Raw genomic sequence first — 19,809 nt, 5'->3', positions numbered from 1 at the left:
TGAAGCATAAAAATATGTATGAATAAAATCCACATAGGGACGATTTCACACTTTGAATTTGTTTATTATTGAATTTATAATGACGAGAATTTCTACGTAGAAATTGAATGTGTTGCATTACATATGGAGGAAATCCAAATATATCAAAATATTCAACATACCTACCAGTATTAATATATACGGATACCCAATGGACACCGATTTTAGTAGACAGGTATGTATTTATGATGATGGCTGCAGGTACCGGAATTTGTAATGGTAATTCATTGCAAGCAAATACGCCTACGTAATTATTGTGAAATAAAGAATTTGTTTGAAGAGTATGTAATAATTCTAGTGTAGATGACATCGTATATGAAAACGCACACATACACATATATGATGTGGTATTCAAATACTACTACTACTACTACTACTACTACTACTAATAATAATAATAATAATAATAATAATAATAATAATAATCCTTCGAAAATCCATGATGATCTTCCTCTGGTGATACACTTTTAAGAGGGACTGAAATTCTTCGTATGTCATGCATGAGGCAGGTGTTGCTAGCGGGATCTTAAAATGAATTTCCGGACGAACACAGCCATGTTTACGCAAGATGGAGAAGCCAGCGCTGTGCAGCATTGGAACCTCAGCAATGTCGAAACCAAAGATTATGTATCCTCGAGTGAAGTCAAGAAAAGAATGTTACCATGGTTCGAAAAATTAATACCTGATCCACAGAATAAGGTATGATATGTAGAAACTTATTAGGTAGTTATCAAAATTTGGTTGTAAAGGTTTTGAAAGTACAGGTTTTCCATCAATGTATGATGCGAAAAAATCGATGTCAAAATGTTTGAAATTCAACGAATTTCAAGTTTTTGCTCCTGTATAGGCATCATTTTGAGTAAACGCTGCAATCACTCGAGTTGTTAATACTCCCATAAATAAATTTTCTATTGCTTTTGAATGAAGATATTTCGGAATGAAAAATGACATCATTTGCACTTTTGTGAGAGGATATTTGGCTGTTGTTCATTGTAGAAGCTTATTATGTGCTGGTTTTCTTGTAGAATTAACATCAATCTTTTAATAGGTAAAGCAGCATCTAAAATATTTACGTTAGCTTCAACAAAGGAATCACTAGAAATGAGACAATAGTTTGGCTTAGCAGGAAATTTATATGCAGTTCTATTCCTTGGATTAGAAATTTATCCTGATTAAAAATATCACATAAAGATGTCCATGCATGTCGAATTTTGCACCGTTCTTTGTTAATTAAAACGCTGTTCAAATCCCCTATTACCGCTACTTACCGCATCCATATGCCCAGCAGTATCTTGAAACCATAATACACATTGAATAAGAGTATTTTTAGCAGAATGATCATAATTTAATAATGTTTTGATGTATGGATCGATATGGGGGATCATGAGATAGAAATGAAATATATTTATTATTTAAGTCCATTTCACTTAACAAAGAATTTAAAAAATCATTAATAATAGCCACAGCCGTATCACTTCGTACAAATGATGATCGATCGGGCTTAACGATTTGAGCATCAAAATAAAGAACAGTATGTGGAAGATCTATGTATTCATCTTTGTTTGTATGACAAATTCTATATGTATTCATCTTTGTTTGTATGTTTCTTGTATGACAAATTCTATAAGTGCACTATCAGCTAGTGAACTGATTAGTATGTATGTAACAAAATGATTATCTAATATACTTCTTTGCGTTGGTTTTGTAGAAAAAATATCTAGTTCACTTTTTACACACTCGTGGGACTGATGAATCTAAGGTGTCGTCTGATAATTTCCTCTTTTATAAGACTTGGTTTTCATTGCCTTCTGTGTACATTTTTTCTTTGTACTTTTGCGCTTCTGCTTCTTCCTCTTAGCTCAGTCATTTTAAAACTGGTCAAGAAAAAATTCCAACAGAATTTCTGTTTACATTTTCTGGGATACAATTGTGTCCTAAACAATATATCAAAATCTGCCGTTTTCCGATGCCGCTTTCCGCCATTTTGAGTCGCCATATTGGATTATTTGTCAGCACTTTCCAGAGAAATACCGGTAATAACTTCTCAATGAATTTACCTAGAGCATTCGTTCTTATGCCAAATTAAAGGTAATTAATAATAAATGTAATAGAGTTTGGTGTCCTTGCTATGTGGTGTCGCCACATGTAAATATGGCGGCTGTTATCCAGAAAAAATATTTTGTTAGTTATTTGGCATGAAAATATTATAGAAAAACAAAGACACCGTAAGAGAAACGGAAAAATATGTCGATACAAACGTTACAGAGTGGAATCTGGTCTTTCTAATATCATTGAAGTATCTTGTAAACTAAGGAAGCTACTTAGTTTTAAGTATCGCAGGGTGTTATGTTTTGGGACATGCAATTCGGAAAACTAAGCAAACTGCCTGTAACTTCCAATAGGAATTAAATTAGGTTAAATTACATCATTTGGCCGAAAATACTTTAGCATATCATAGAAACGCTAGAGGTCTGTGTTGCCGCTAGGCCATGAGGTTTGAAGGAGACGGTGGCGCTTAACTCCTTCAGTGTGGGTGGCGAGTTAACTCGTGTCTTCAAAACGCACCTGCTGTGCGGATGGCGTATATATACGCTTTCATTTTGCTTTGGCTATTTTGTATTGCGTATGGCGAATATACTTGCCCATAGTATGAGTAATGTTATCCCGACAATATTTAGCGAGTCTGCGCTGAGCTGGTTTCAATTGTTGCTTAATTAAAAGATGAAGAGGAAAAAGAAAGAAATTAAAATAGAGTTTGTGCTTCGTCAAATACAGTTTTCATTCTTTGTTTTGTTTGAGAGCAGACAGCACAGTAATGGCTTCAAAACGATATTTCAACGGTGCTGACATATAGGAAGAGTTATTAATTAGTGATTTTGATGTGATTTTGAAACAGATTTAGAATCAACATCCAAAGTTCTCAAAAAAACTACACTTTTAACAGCGGTTCGCATCTGAAAATTACGCACTGAAGGGGTTAAAGGGTGAAAATAAATACTTAAATAATATTTTAACTATCTAGAATATATAGCTTTCCCCTCTAAGATCAGAAAGGCTTCTTATAAGACTGATGGTGTTTCACTGCCTTCAACAAAACATCTAATAACCACTTCCACAGACAATACAAGCACAAACGAATATGCTACACGTTATGCAGGAGGGGAGACGAAAAAGGAGTTAGAATGGAGAGTAGTTCTTTGACTGCATTCTTCAAGTATTAATAATAACATATGAATAAAACTGCTACAAATTTTGAAGAGGAGGTTGCCACCTCTTTCTTCTCTCGTAGTTGTTTCTCAGATTACAAGAATTCTATCCGTTGTTTAGACATTGTTGCCACGTTATGTCATTAAATACTTACACTAGAGTGATAAAATTACTGAACCGCGAACAAACTGCAATTAAATTTAATTTTTTTCCTTTTTGAGAAATATTTTTGACCATGTTGTTTACAGCCACTTTGAAGAGTCAATTCATTTTACTTTTATATTTCTTGCTTCCAAGAAAACAATAACTTCTCTTGTGTATGACTCAAACTATTTAAATTATGACCTGGCAACACTTCTGGCCTGGTACACAAGGCGTTATACTGAGAAGAAGAATAAGGAAACGCTGTTTTGTGAGATTATGTGCTTGTTTACCTTTATATGTTTTAGCTTGAAAAGGAATTTGACCATAATTGTTTCATTTGGAAATTAAATTACATGATTTAGTGCATCGAGTGAACATTTATTTTTATATGTATACCTTGAACAATGTATGACTGGTAAGATTTCGTACATACCTTTCATGGTAGTGGTTCGTGTGAATGTTACGGTATCAAATAAGTTGATATTTTTTAGTTTCTTGCATAATGCGATGCGGATTGCAATATTGAATTTTGATTAATTTGGGGTATATTATACTTGTGTGCTATTAGTGAGAACAGTCCTATAATAAATACCTTATTTCATAGGTTATACGATATTTAAAAAAGACATGGACGAGACAGAAACTGACATGTGCATTCTTTGTAATAAATCATTGACTGTGGAAGCCACTGTAACCCTTCGAAAGAAAGGAAGTAATGGAATAAATAGTGCAAGCGAACAGCGTTTGAGTGCGATACGAGCAAACGAAGATGAAATCGTGCATGTAAAGTGTCGATAGAAATGGTGCAATACCAAGTACATTAAATTAAGTAGTCTGATACCTCTTCAAACAGCATCACCTGTAAAATGTCGCTCTCAATCTGGAGGCTTCAAGTTCAACACACACTGCCTTTTCTGTGGACAAGAAGCCAAACTGAGTAAGGGTGGTAAAAAAGGAAGAGATGTCTATCCAGTCCGAACAGATACTCGTACTTTTCGAGAAAGTATCCTGCAGGTCTGCAACACCAGAAATGATAGATGGAGCCAAGAAGTGAAGTGCAGGTTGGCATGTGCTCCAGATTTATATGCAGCCGACAGTATTTATCATAATCAATACAGCGTAAATTTCCGAACAGAAAGATGTACCCCTGAACCTTCCATGGATTTTAGTGTTCGATCTATAAAGCGATCAGTTCTTATTGGAAGACCTGAGAATGAAGAAAGGAAACAGAGTTTCTTGAATGTCATGAAGTATTTTGAGGAAAATGAGGAACAAATAACTATGAACGATCTAGTGGGGAAAATGAAGGAAAAACTGCTTGAATGTGGATCATCTGAAGAACCTTATTCAGTGAAATACATGAAATAAATGTGGTGGAATATTATGGCAACCAGATTGTTGTAGAAAATTTGGGTGGACGGGAAAATGTAGTAACACTCCGAACTAATGCCTGTGTAATTCTTTATCAATATTACAGTGCTGAAAAAACGGCAAGCGAAGAAGAAAAAGAAAAGAATTATCACAACTGCTGCAAAACTGAAAAAAACGATATAAAGTTAATTAATACATCTGAAATAGTGTACCTATCAACAGAAGACATGGCTTCAGTTGAAAAAGCGTCTCCGTTTCTTCCCGACAGTTTGAAGATTTTTCTTCAGTCAGTTATTGGTACTAAGTATAATAAGAAAATAGCATCTATAGAGCAAGCCATTATACAGTCAGCTCGTCCCTGAGTAATTATTGCTCCTTTGCAGTTAGGGTTGGCAGTTCAGCAACATTATCATTTCTTATCACGATTTCTAATTGATTCCTTGCACTTCCATGGGCTTTGTTCACCATATAATGAAGTTCTACGTTACGAAAGAAGTGTTTCAATAACTTTTAATGCGACCACAGATATTGTGCATGGCAATTTTGTTCATTATATCGCAGACAATGTGGATCATGATATCAGGACTCTTGGTGGTAACAATACATTTCGTGGCATTGGAATGATTGGTGCAGTAACACCAGGCCAACAAAACAATTGGATACTTCCAAAATGTGACGTACCAGCATCCTCAATCGTAAATGCAGGAGAAATCAAGATTATACCACATAGACTACGTAAGTGCATGCAGTTATCTATCTTTAACGAACTTCAAACACAGAAGACATCTAATGTAACAGGCCAAATACTGCCTGATTTTCTGTGGAAAATTTGACCATTCTTAGGAACTGTTAGGCCTGGATTGCCAGGTTTCATGCAGATGGTGCAAAAGGGCGATTATCCTGGAAAGTCATCGGCCATCTTCCTACCATTGATAAATATGAATCCTACACACCTGACATGCATTTATTCTACTTTGACATTCCTGTGTAACCAAGCAACTAAAAACAGTGTTTCTCCTGTTATCACTCGATCAACCATTGTGGTGGAAGGCACATCAAATACAGGCGAGTGAACGGGAACCGGTCAAAATCCCCACAGCCAAAACCCCCACACTCAAGAAATGTCAAAACGCCCACACGATCGGTCATAACCCCCACACAAATGGACAAATCCCCCAAACGCACGAACGGTCAAAACCCCCACAGCCAAAACCCCCACACTCAAGAAATGTCAAAACGCCCACACGATCGGTCATAACCCCCACACAAATGGACAAATCCCCCAAACGCACGAACGGTCAAAACCCCCATAGCCAAAACCCCCACACACAAGAAATGTCAAAACGCCCACACGATCGGTCAAAACCCCCACACAAATGGACAAAACAGCCACACATAGCAACGGTCACAATCCCCACATAAATGGACAAAACCCCCACACAAATGGACAAAACTCCCACACAATCGGTCAAATCTCCCACACTCTGAAATGATCCTGGTTGTATGTCTTGCCCTTGTACTTTTTAATAACATTTTTTATTCCACTTAAACCTATGTTGCAACTATTCTTCTTGCACTGTTTTGTAATGACAGAAACACTAAGGTGGGCGTCGTAAAGAGCCGCAACAAAGACGTGCAATCACGGTATTTTCAGAGTGTGGGGGATTTGTCCGATTGTGTGGGGGTTTTGTCCATTTATGTGGAGATTGTGACCGTTGCTATGTGTGGGAGTTTTGTCCATTTGTGTGGGGGTTTTGACCGATCGTGTGGGCGTTTTGACATTTCTTGAGTGTGGGGGTTTTGGCTGTGGGGGTTTTGACCGTTCGTGCGTTTGGGGGATTTGTCCATTTGTGTGGGGGTTATGACCGATCGTGTGGGCGTTTTGACATTTCTTGAGTGTGGGGGTTTTGGCTGTGGGGGTTTTGACCGTTCGTGCGTTTGGGGGATTTGTCCATTTGTGTGGGGGTTATGACCGATCGTGTGGGCGTTTTGACATTTCTTGAGTGTGGGGGTTTTGGCTGTGGGGGTTTTGACCTAGACCCGAGTGAACCACCAGATAGTGATTAGAAGAATGTGGTGTTGTTAATTGGTGGACTACATACCGAAATGAGTTTCTTAGGATGCATTGGTCATCTAATGGATAGTTCTGGGCTTCAGGAAACCGTAGAAGTGATTTTTTGCGAAGAACTAAGTTGTACAAATGCTCTGTGGTAAAGCGAAGGCTCGAGCAATAAGAGGACATATTTTTGTAGATTGAGTTTTGAATATTCTCTTAATAGCCGAGGCCCTTCACCTGCCTATACATTACCGAAGAAGTGAAGACAAGGAAATACCGAAGAAGTGATATTCATCAGTCTACTTGCCACCCTCTTGTAGATTCTTGTAACCTTGATGATTTATCACACGATCTATCGAACATTATACTATTGGATAATACGACAAAACTGTTTATTGATTTACTTGCTGGCTTGAATGCGGAGTGCACTTCAAATTTAGAAGTAGTTAATGCGATAAAGCAAATGGAATGTACAAAAGACTAAGGCAGAATCGAGCAGCACTTCACGCTTATGGATACAGTATATGAAAATGGTAGATATTCTTAAAATGTTTAACACTTATGAGAGGACAGGAAACTAGGATCTTTATCTCCAGTCTTTGCGATTGATGTTGCCATATTTTGCAGCAGCAGGTCATAACCTCTATTCTAAGACAATCTATATTCATCTACAAGTAATGGAAATTCTCGAGACTACGCATCTTTATGTTCATAGTAAGTTCCAACAGGGATTTCATGTAGTTCGACGAAGTGACAAGTTTTGGGGAGGCTTGCCCACAGATCTCTTCATGGAACAGGTGCTCATGAGAAGCCTTAAAACAACAGGTGGCCTCACAAGATGGCGAGAATGACTGAAACTCAGCAACACATTTGGATACAATCTATGATTTCATGCACTGAGGTTCACAACGCTATGCAACAATTCACTGGAGTGTTCTACCGAACAAGTAAGCAGCATAAGGGAACAACTGATGCCCGGCAAGAGCGAAATAAGCAGGGCACAGAGACATTGCTCGCATTTCTTGTCGATAGAAATCAATTTCAATCGGATTCTTCGTTGCACAGTATCACAAGAGGTATATGTGCATCAAGCGTAGTAAATATGGACAACGCAGAAGAAATTGGTGAATGTATAATTCAGTCCATGAAGAGGAAAGTATAACAAGAATACACATTTAAGCGAAGTGCACAAGCCGTGACAATGGGAGTAAAGAAGAAGATGAAAGGACATGAAGATTCCCCCAAAAATTGATTCTGACTTGTTATTTCAAAGACTGACCATTCTGGCAAATTCTAAGAAGCTAGTAATAGTTGATCTTTTTAAATATGAGTTGTGCAACTATCCAGCATCGCTGTTTGACTCATCTCTTCTTCTACGACAGGCAAACAAGTCAACCCTTGCTGAGGCCATTCGATATGCCATTAAATCAATCATCAAATCCACTATACATTCTTGATGGTGGTCCATTGTTACATAGACTTCCATGGAATATAGGGGATAATTCTCAGATATTTGTAACAGCTACTCCTATTATCTGCACGACTATTATGAAAAGTGTGTAATTGTATTTGACGGATATTATGGAGGACCTTCCATCAAAGATGCAGCTCACAACCGCCGTTATAAACATGCCGGATGTCCTGATGCTATACTACGTGAAACACTCTACTTATTGTGAAAAAGAGCGACTTTTTAGCAAACAAAATAAACAAACAACGTTTCATTCGCATGCTAGGTGACCATTTAGAGGCATGTGGAAATCAATGTACATACACAAAAGACGACGCTGATGTGTTAATTGTTCAGACAGCAGTGAAAGCAGGATGTAATCATGAGCAGAATGTAATTATTGTAGCTGATGACACTGACATCCTTATTCTCCGGTGTTACCATGTCACTACAGAATGCAGAAATGTATTTTTACTCTATCTTTCAAAACGTGATGCAAAGGAATCTCAGCTGTTACATATTCAGCATCTACAAGCCACCTTAGGTACGACGGTAGTCCAGAACCTCCTGTTTGTAGATGCGCTTCTAGGATGAGACTCAACAGTTGTTTGATGTGGGAAAAGGTAGAGGACTAAAGATGCTTATGCAAAAGACACTCCTACCAACGTATACGGATGTATTTAGTAATCATTTATCAACTCAAGATGATGTCATTACAGTAGGTGAAAAAACTTTTGTTGAAGTTTATGGAGGATGAACAAGTGATGGTTTCAATGAACCCCGTGCTAAAATGTTCAGCCACAAAGTTGCAAGGAACACTTGTTCTATCCAGCCAGAATCCTTACCACACACATCAGCGGCAGCAAAATATCACAGTATTAAAGTGTTTTATCAGGTTCAGCTATGGAAAGGAAACGAGAGTTTGGATCCCAATCAGTGAGGGTGGCATACAGTGGAGAACCAGTTAATGCCCCTTCTGACAAATTTGCCACCAGCACCTAAAACTGATCTTGAGATAATACGATGCAACTGCAAAACAGACTGTACATCAGCCCGTTATTCTTGCCGACGTCGTGGCCTTGATTGTTCAAGAGTTTGTGGAGAATTTAGAAGCACAGCCTATTTGAATGTCAATCATGATGATCAAGGCGCTCAAAGTGATGATGATGATGATTGCTGATAGTAGAAAAATATAGGCATACCGGTACATCGAATTAGAGAGGAAGACAAAAAGCCATGATATTTTCTTTTCATTATGTTGGAGTTCGAGGTGTAATCATTTTCATTAAAGAAATTATAACAATTCATTATATGAGATGTATTATGATATGTATATAATATTCTTATGAAAATGTGGTAATATAAAACAGAGCGCTAAAATGTTGAGGCGCCCTGCCTAAACTTTCATTTGCCATAATGTAATGACAAAAATGAGTACACTATGCGGCACTTCAAAGTTAACAGTTTTATTCATAAGTTACTATTAATATTTGAAAAATGCAGTCAAAGAACTACTGTCCATTCCAACTCCTGTTTCGTCTCCCCTCCTCCATAACATGTAGCCTTTCTGATCTTAGAGGGGAAAGCTATATATTCTATATATTTAAAAAGATGATTTAAGTATTTATTTTTACCCTTCAAGCGCCACCCCCTTTTTCAAAGCTCATGGCCTAGCGACAACACGGACCTCTAAAGTTTTCATGATGTACTGAAGTATTTTCGGCCAAATGATGTAATTTAATCTACTTCAATTTCTATTGAAAGTTACAGGCAGTCTCCTTAGGTTTCCGAATTGCATGTCCCAAAACATACTCTGCGATACTTAAAACTAAGTATCTTCCTTAGTTTACAAGATACATCAATGATATTAGCACCTTTAGGAAGACCAGATTCCACTCTGTAACGTTTGTATCGACATATTTTTTCCTTTCTCCTACGTTTTCTTAGTTATTTGGCATGAAAATATTATAGAAAAACAAACAAAATATTTTTTCTGGATAATAGCCGCCATATTTACAGATGGTGACACCACATAGTAAGCACACCGAACTCCGTTACATTTAACATTAATTATCTTCAATTTGGAACAAGAACGAACGCTCTAAGTAAATTCATTGAGAAGATATTACCATTACTTCTCTGGAAAGTGCTGACAAAGTAATCCAATATGGCGACTCAAAATGGCGGAAAACGGCACGATAGATTTTGGTAAACTTTTGATATATTGTTTAGGACGACATTCTTTTCCAAAAAATGTAAACAGAAATTATATTGTAATTTGTCCGGGTTAAGCCATTTTTTGTCGTAAAATGATTTGACTCTCTTGAAGCGTAATGATGAAGGCTAGAGATGAAATATGTAATTCTTCTTTGCCTTCTCTGAGATCCAGATTCTAACATAGATTTCAGTTAATTTTTAGATTTTTCGAGCAAGATGAACCTCACTTCACCCATTCGTTGATGAAAGGATTCGTTAATGGTGGTTTATCGATGATGGCGTCATTAATAACGATTGCTCCATAATTTAGTAATTCCCTTCCAATTGTTTTAGCTCCTTCTTCAACAAATAACATGACACAGTGAAATAATCTTCCAAGAAACTTAAAATACTATATCCAACTTGATATTGCAATCCAACATAATCGTTTCCAGTTCCAGAAAGAGTTTGTTTTTGGTAATGTCGTAAATATGGATTATTCATAATTGCTGATGCTATCCCACTAGTCATAACTGTAGTTTAACGCACACATTTCCGAAAGTAAATGCCAGTGAAGAGTCTGTACTATCTCATACCTATTTTATGTATCCAAATGCATCTTTCTATAGGTACATAATATGGAGGATTAAAAATTTCTATAACATTACCTCCAAATGTGTCATTCACAGGATTCATATTTCTGATAAGTAATAATAGTGCTACTGTATCTCCAACAAATACGGATTGAAATATCGTATACATACATTGTACAGTTCGAAGCATAGAAAATGTTACAAAAAGTTTAAGTCCAACTTAGGAAAAAAAAACTCTTGCACCGTATGGTTATGCATTCCGAAATACACTTCTCATCGATTAGTTACTTCCGGTATTCAACCCAACTCACCCCTCCTTTACCTCTGCTTGACTAAAACAGCGTGTGACGTAATGTACTCTTTCTATTCAGACAGGAAAAGTAGGAACCAGTTTACAAAGTGTATCGCTCCAAAATCCTCTCTTTCATTCGTTTGTTCTGAAATGCATTTCTAGAGCCCGAATAAAACAAAACGTCACAAAATGTTCCCATAGCTTCAAAAACACCCTTATTTGGAATCTTTTGGTTTTTCAAAGGATGCATATCACATCAACCTAGGAAGATGCTCCTTGTGAATTCTATGGAAACTGTTAATCGTGGCTGTAGGTTTTCTGCTTCCCAAAGTCTGTAATATGGGCAAAGAGCTCTGAAACGTACTGACAGAAATGAGTGTTATTCATTTCTTGTCTCGAATTGCAAGCAGTGGTGGACAAACATTTGAGCGTAGGTTCTCCCGTTTCCTCACACATTTTCATTCCATCATTTCCTTTAATTCTTATCGTCACCGTCTCCTTTATTCTATTCCCGTAATCGTGAGACGGAAAACTTAAGATTTCATTTCATTTATACTAATTAAAAAATGAAACTCTTACGTAAGCAGATAATTTCCTCCTCCTACTCCTCCGGACTCGGCCAAAATCTAAAATGACGCTCCTTTTTACAACAAACTTATATAGTTAGGATAGCACATTGCTATGACCATGGGCGGCGATTAGGGGGGCAAAGGGGGGCAGTTGCATCCCCACTTTTTTGAAATAACCCATTAATGTATATAGTTTCATTAGGAAATATTAAGTTTTTGTATGTATTAATGGTTCATAGAATAACAATTGTGCCATACAATATTTGCAGTCCCGTGAGTACATATTGATTGTCTTCCGGTTCAGTTAAGAAAGCTACAGGAATTTCGTTTTAATTGCCACGAAAAATGGCAACAAAATTAACCTATTGGAGCGCCATAATTCGAGTGTATTTTCATTCTTCTTACAAGGGCTCACTATGTTAGTCACCCGCTTTGGTACAAATTGAGATAACATTTCGTACCAAAAAGAAGTCCTTCACAATTTGTGAATCACAAGTTATTCTTTAATTGCACAAAAATCGAAAGTTCCTAAAATGTGTTTTCATCTTTCTAACACTAAGGAATATTTTGATTTGATTTGTTTTTTTGAGTTTAACATCCCGTTCATCAGTGAGGCTATATGAGACGAGGACCTACTGATTAACGTGGAATACGAACCCCATGAACTCCCGCCAGGAATCGAACCCGGGTTTCCCACGTCAAAGGCGCGGCAATGTTTGCAGTGTAATACACGAGTTTAGCGGTGTACATATACAATTTCGTATATACAATTAAATTTAGTGAATTCAACATAATTCTATGTTTTAGGATTATTTTGTATAACTGAAGTGATTCTAAGTATTGTTGAGTTTTGATTGATGTACGTATTCCAAGAAAGTGAAAATTGAACATGCTTCGGGAAGCTGCAAAAGTACTTCTTTAAATGTAGCAGCATATGCTTCTAGTATTTACTATCTTTCTAAGAGTAATAACACATTTAATAGCATGTGTGGAATTAAAAATATAAGTTGTTCGTTAATCCCCGGTTTCAATGTAACTTTTAAAAAACAAGCCTCATTTTTCATTACTATTCGATTAATGTTATTTTTTCCGTTTATTTGTTTTGCAAATATGTTATTAAATATGCCCCTAATCTGATCACAGAATTTTCCAGGCAGAATTTTAAAATGTTCTTGAGCAAGGAATCAAATCTCTTCTCACACCTTCGTTGTTTAAGAGTAAAAAGGACTAGTATCTACTTACGTTGTTTTTGCCAATTTACTTTTAAAAAATATGAAACACGATATATGGTATTTTAACTGCAAAAGAGAGTATCCTAATAGTTATACAACCTTTCGTCAAACAAAATGTTAGAAGAAACCAGGAAAACTATAATTGATATACAAATATTGAGATCATGTCTTGCCCCCCCACTTTTAATGTCCAACCGCCGCCACTGGCTATGACGCTTACATTTAGTTTCAAGAGTCGAAGGTTTGATTCCAAGATATAAGAGTTCCTGGACGACATTGAGAGAGAGAAAGAGAGAGAGAGAGAGAGAGATTCAAATATGGAGGCAGAAAGGAGTGATTTACAAATATAAAAGTTTAGAATTGGAGAAAAATAATCGGACAGAAACCGTATTATGATGAAAATTGTGACTTTGTGAAACAGAAGAAGGAAAAGTTCCAAACTGCGTGGATCACATTTCGCAGTTGTTGAATTAAGATGGAGAATTATTTTTAGAGCATGAAATAACTACGAAGGGAGAGAAAGATCTTAAGATCTGGAGAATTAAGAATTTAAAAATCTTTAGCTTCTGAGCGAGGTTTCGAACTACGAATCTTTTAGTTAGCGATCCATGACTTTACCCACTCAGCCACAGAAAACTCTACGTAGCGTGTCACATACTTTTCCTTTACCTACTAGAATGAGATATTTCAAAAGTAGACTCAGGGGATGCGCCGTTTAGATGGGACAGAGACCTCTTGTACCTTAGTTATAGGGTGTATAATGAAGTTCGACTTGTTCAGGAACATTTATACGTCAGTAAAATTTGTTGTGTTCATTAAGTTATATTTGATAGAACTATATGATAAAATAGTGTCAAATACTTCGCGTCGTTGTCTGTTACATGAGTGTTTAACATAAGCAATTCCTAGTTTGATGGTCTTAGGCTGGAGTCCAGACCATTGTTATTGCCTTTTTCTTCTATCCACGCTCATATTGTGCAATCGAGAAACTCAATTTTGAAGTAAATGCAGTCGCAGCTAGTTTAAGACGAAATTATATTCAAATATATTTGTTATAATGTTTTTCTTTAACTCGCAATGTTTCAACTTTGATATTAAATTCAACTACTTTAATGTAATTCGTTTCCCTATGTTATATCATGCTCAATCTTTTCACAGCGACGACGGTCGGGTGGTAATAAAATAAATCACTTATTACTGTAATATATATTTAGGAAGTTCGACTCAGAAAAAAAGTAAAATAAACCATACGATGCAACATGGACTCCTGGTGGAAATTCAAACGAATTTAGTATAGACCTATATGTAAATTACTATCTGAACAATCTGCTATGGGCTGTAAGACACTGAAACCATCCCTAGGAGGAGAAGAGATTACATGTTAAAAAAGAAAAAGATAATACAATACGAAAGATATTGGTGCCGAATTCATAGTTTCCGTGTGTCGAAGATATGAATAGTGGTACTTCAGATGAACGCTCTTCACTTGTTTTTAGTCCTGCATAAGTGGAAAATGGCTTTATAAATATATTTTTCCTTTCAAGTGTGATTGGTTAGAAAGCTTGTCATTCAACTTTAGTTTGTAGTTATTTTCTACCTCTTAGTTATGTTTGTATATATTTTCTCTTTACATTTTATTCTGTTCTAAATTTCTTATATTCATGGTATGTCTTATACGTTTGAAGAGAAGCTTATGACGACTCAGAGCAGCAAGAACATACATATAATGTAGGCCCTGGCGCTCCAGGACCCTCTGCCCCCCGACATCATTACTTATCTGTACATTTTACGTATTTTTAGACATGATGTTGGACATTTTAGTACAGTATGTCCTCATATTGAATTTGGACCCAAAAAAAGCTTTCTGTTCCTGAATTAAATTTCTGCCTATGCCCCTGCAAAGCAGTGACGATATTTGCTAGTGATCAGGGGATAATGCGACAACAATTCCTCAGAAATCATGTCTCTGATAGGTCCGAATGTGACACCAGTATCTGTGCATTACCACTTTTCACTCCCACTATATTGAAACTCATGCCAAAGGAACTGTTTGGAAATCTTCATTGGTTCTCCCTTCTTACCCTTTTGCCAATGGGTCCGACCTCGGACATATATTACATCTGGAATGGCACTATTTATGTCAGTGATCCCTGAAATTATGCATTCCACACAAGTATAGAACGTTTTCGATTCTTTTTTACTCTCCCACTCCCACTCTGACCTCCATGCCAACCAAGGCTTAACTCGTACTTAAGCTTAATCAACAGTGTCACTATTCATCTTTGTGACCCCGAAATCTCTGAATTCGATACTAATATCGTTCGTATTTGACTACTTTTACATCTAACTTTTCTCATTTATTGCGGAAGGTTTCAGTGTCTAGCCTCTAAGTATGCAGAAATCTCAGCCAATTTAAGTATACCTATCAGTGGTAGAGCGTTCACCTCTGGTGCATGGGGTCCCGGGTTCAAGCTTTGCTCCCGCCAAGTAAATTTGTGGTGGACAAACAAAGTGTGCGTGGGTTTCCTCGGGGTTCTCCCGTTTCCTCCCACTTTCTTCATTCCACCATTTCATTCATTACTCATCATCAACGTCCCCTTTAGCCTAGCCGGCATAATCGTGGGACGTAAAACTCAAAAATTTCCTTTCTTTCTCATTTTTAAGTACACCTATAAATTACCATGTGAAAAAAACTTTGCAGATGATCTTTTTCGAAGAGCAATTCGTTGACTACCTTTTCAGTAACAATTTGGTGGCTGTTTTTCGTTTTCTATGCTGAAGATTGCCAAAGATCTCAACTTCATCTCCATTGTGCTATGACTATAGGCTTTAATGGCGTTTAGTTCACTGAATGCTCGCTTTGGTGCTCTTCCCGTCACAGGAAAAGTGGAATACAGTTATAAATGAGTACGGGTCTAAACAAATACGGAATAGTACTAGCAATAACAGTTATCTAAGAATAAAACTTTAGGTAATTCATTCTAAGTTGATATTTCACGCAATCTTTTCTTTTATTACTGTCCGTTTTAGTTGTTGCAGCAAAGAGGTGATCAAGTTTTAAGTAGATTTTACAGTCTAGAGTTCCCTTACAACTTCCTTTTCTTCTAACACTGAAGTAGTGTCCGTGTTATACATTGAGGAAAAAGTGTTAAATTATATAAAAACCTACAAAGAGGAATTACGAAACCTAAATGGGCACCCTTCTGCCGTGAGCCTCCCACACCGCGCTCCAGTTACTTACGCCACCGTTCAGGGTTCATGATGCAGTTTTCCTTTTTAGGAACATTTTGTAAGACAGTAAGAGCTTTTTTTAGTGTTGTGTGAATTGAGTTATATTGGGTAGACATATATGATAAAGAAGACAATTTACTCAAACACAAATCATCTTTTTCGAAGTTCTAATGAAAAATGAAAAAAATTGTCTTAAATGTGTTACGTTTTTGAAGAGAAAAAGAACAAAAAACTTATTACACATTCTCACAATGGTGTCATTTGGATGAGTATTTATAACCTACAAATAGTCATGTTACGTCATGGCTTACTAGATGAGGGGTTAGTGAACGGGATTTCTAAATTGGTGTTCGTGAGTTCAAATCTCGTCCATTTTTGTTATTTTTCTTTTAGCTACACTTAGTTTATGCATTTCAGATCTTCAAGCTCGAAGCAAATACAATAATAGCTAGTGAATTAAATGTAGCTACAAAGTTGAATGTAATATTATTTTCAAAGTATATATTGTAAGCTAATGAAAAACATGTATTAACGTGTCATATTTGAAAATAATGTGAGCTACAATTAATTCACTGTCTGATACTATATTTGATTCAAGCTTGATGATCTGAATGCATAACCTAAATGTAAGTAACAAATTGACGAAATTTGACCTAGGACCACCAGGGGAGGCATACTGTTCACTAAACCCTCATCTGATAAGCCACGACGTGAATTTACCCATTTGTGATTATACATTTCTAAGTTACGATATTACAGTAAAAATGAGATTTTTGATTACCATCCGACTGTTGTGCGTACATTCAACATGATCTGACGTAAGGAAATGAATTACATGAAAGTAGTATGATTTAATACCAAAGTTGAAACATAGTAATTAAAAAAAGCATGTAATAACAAATATCATATTTTAATATAATTTCGACTTAAACTAGCTGCCACTATATTTACTTCAAAATTGAGTGTCGATTCCACAATATGAGCGTGGATAGAAGAAAAAGGCAATAAGATGGTCGGGATCCCAACCTAAAACCATCAAAGTAGAAATCCCTTATATTAAACACTCATGAAACAGACAACGATGCAAAGTATTTAGTCCTATTTTATCATATAGTTCTATCAAATATAGCTTAATGAACACAATAAGAATAGATTTTACTGACTTAAAAAGTATTCCTGAAGAAAGCGAACTTCATTATACACCCTATAACTAAGGTACAAGAAGTCTCTGTCCCATCTGAACGGCGCATCCCCTGAGTCGCATGGCTTCCAATTTTACTTCTATTATTATGAGGTTTACGAAAGAAAATTAGACGAAAGGAGACTAGATAACAATTTGTCTCGTTTCGGAAACACGAGATGACACCGGGATAGCCACGATATCAGTGACGGATCTAGTAGGTAACTTGTGGGCTGCCTGAATTTAGACTATGATAAGTATATCATGACCTTACTATAAACTTTCGAAACTATATAAATAATAACTTAAATTATTTTCGTCATTCTGAAAGTATGGGGCCTAGGCCCCCCGGCCCCGAGCTAGATCCGCCACTGCACAAGATGAGACACAGGCTTTTTCTCGCCTCTCTAAAATGAGACATTTTCACATGACGAGAAGAAACAGGCAACCATGTTGTGTCTAGCGCATCATAACCATTCTTTTTATAAAATTCTGTTTTCGTCTCATTATCAAATTATTTCTGGAAATCCGACCTCGGAGCATCAGTTTTTCGTTGACCGTCATTGTTTCCTTTACTAACTTGTGTTCATAATTGTATTTTTAAAAAAAATTATTTTCTACGGTTTTCATTCCACGGTCAGTCTACGGTTTTCATTCTAACACTTGTGAAGTGAAATTACCCCTTAACGAGTTTTCGTTACCATTTGGATACACATTTTTTGATCTTGCCTATTGCGTTTGAAGACTATTATTTTTAGGTATTGTTCCTTGTGGTTATTTGTGTACATGTTGTCCGCGATCCAGAGAAGCTATTGCCTCCTGGTGACAACTCTGGTAAATTTTACGCGGAAGGTAGTCTGTGGATATATTGTTTTGCAAGCAGTGCCGGAAACAGACAGAAAAGATAGTGAACCGTTAAGGGTTAACATATGATAAGTTAAAATGGTGTTGTGAATGTTTGTTATGTGTGTAATTGTTTGATACCGATGTATATTTAGACAATCGATATTATGTGGGGTTAATTGCATTCATCTATTACTACTTAACTGCCTATGTATGGTATAAGTGTAGTGTTCCACGTTTCCTTTCATAGAACAAAGTTCTTTGAAGGCTCTGGATTAAGTGTAATGGGATTGTATAATAGTCTAGGCATGTAACTTTGATGGGGAAATGGAAGTTAGAAGTACAGCATGAAGTGTGGGAAGAGGAAACTTTCCTTTTTTCTCTCTCGAAATGTCTGTAATGCATTGCTTTTTCCGTTCACTGTATCGCTATCTGTCCTCGCCGCTTCCTTCAGGCGTTATTCAGCGTGCCTCGGTGACTACCCTATGCATAGCAAATCTCACCAGTGTAATATGCATGATTCACGTGTAAAGCAGTGTTGCAATAATATTGTGGTCTCAATATGGTCCCTCATCCCAAAACTTGTGATTGTATTCACAGGACAAATTTAGGGAGAGGGGGAGTTGTGCAAGTCACAATATTTTGGCATTCGGGATATTAGTGATATGTTCTTGGGATCTTGGAACCTTAGGCGATAACGCTTGCAATTATTACTTTGTTGTTTTATGGGTGTTTGTGTTCGGCATTCTTATTATGTAAGTGTCTATTTGTCATCTCGTTGATTTGAATGGAAGCATCACACTCTCAGTTCCGGGAGTTTCTCTCTCCTTTCTCTTTCTTTCTTTCTCTCTCACTTTTCGTCTCAGAGGTGATGATCGGCGAAAGTGCAAAAGTGCATACAAATTTTATGGCATTTTTGACGTAATCATCTCTGCAATACGCATATTTCTGAAGAAATTTGCCTATCGTAGAGACTCACATGGGCGAAATTCGGGAAAATTTCCAGTTTATCCGATCACCACCCTCTGATACAACCCTTAATTAAATATACTTGCTTCCTCATTTTCATTGTTTCACTTCTCTAATAAATTTCACCGAAATTTTTAACTCGTTTTCACTTAACATATTAAACGGGTAATACGCTCTCTTTTACCACCTTTCATGTGCTGTATGCATTATTTTAAAAAATATATATACCACTTGGAGCAGATTCAAACCGCCGGTCTTTGGATTTGTAATCTATCGCCTTAACCACTACAGGAAGATCGTTGCTTGGTAAACGCTTAGTTGTTGGCATATTTGTTGTATTTTTATTTTATGTTCCCACTTCGACAATTTTTACTCTTTTTTCTCCGTTTAGCAGCTGTTTCTGGTTTTCTCTTTCGGTGTTGCCCTTTATTTACACT

General features: G+C 36.6%; 1 protein-coding gene across 2 annotated transcripts in view; it reads left to right on the top strand.

Annotated features, from left to right (window-relative positions):
• LOC145681033 (uncharacterized) overlaps window positions 1-19,809 on the top strand; it is a 557,303-nt gene that overhangs the window by 126,438 nt on the left and 411,056 nt on the right. The window lies entirely within an intron of this gene.

Source organism: Thermobia domestica, chromosome 3, assembly GCF_964235325.1.
Source record: "Thermobia domestica chromosome 3, izTheDome1.hap1.1, whole genome shotgun sequence".
In the NCBI taxonomy this organism is placed as follows: domain Eukaryota; kingdom Metazoa; phylum Arthropoda; class Insecta; order Zygentoma; family Lepismatidae; genus Thermobia; species Thermobia domestica.
Note: the sequence above shows the minus strand (reverse complement) of the source record. Positions and strands in the feature narration are given on the sequence as shown.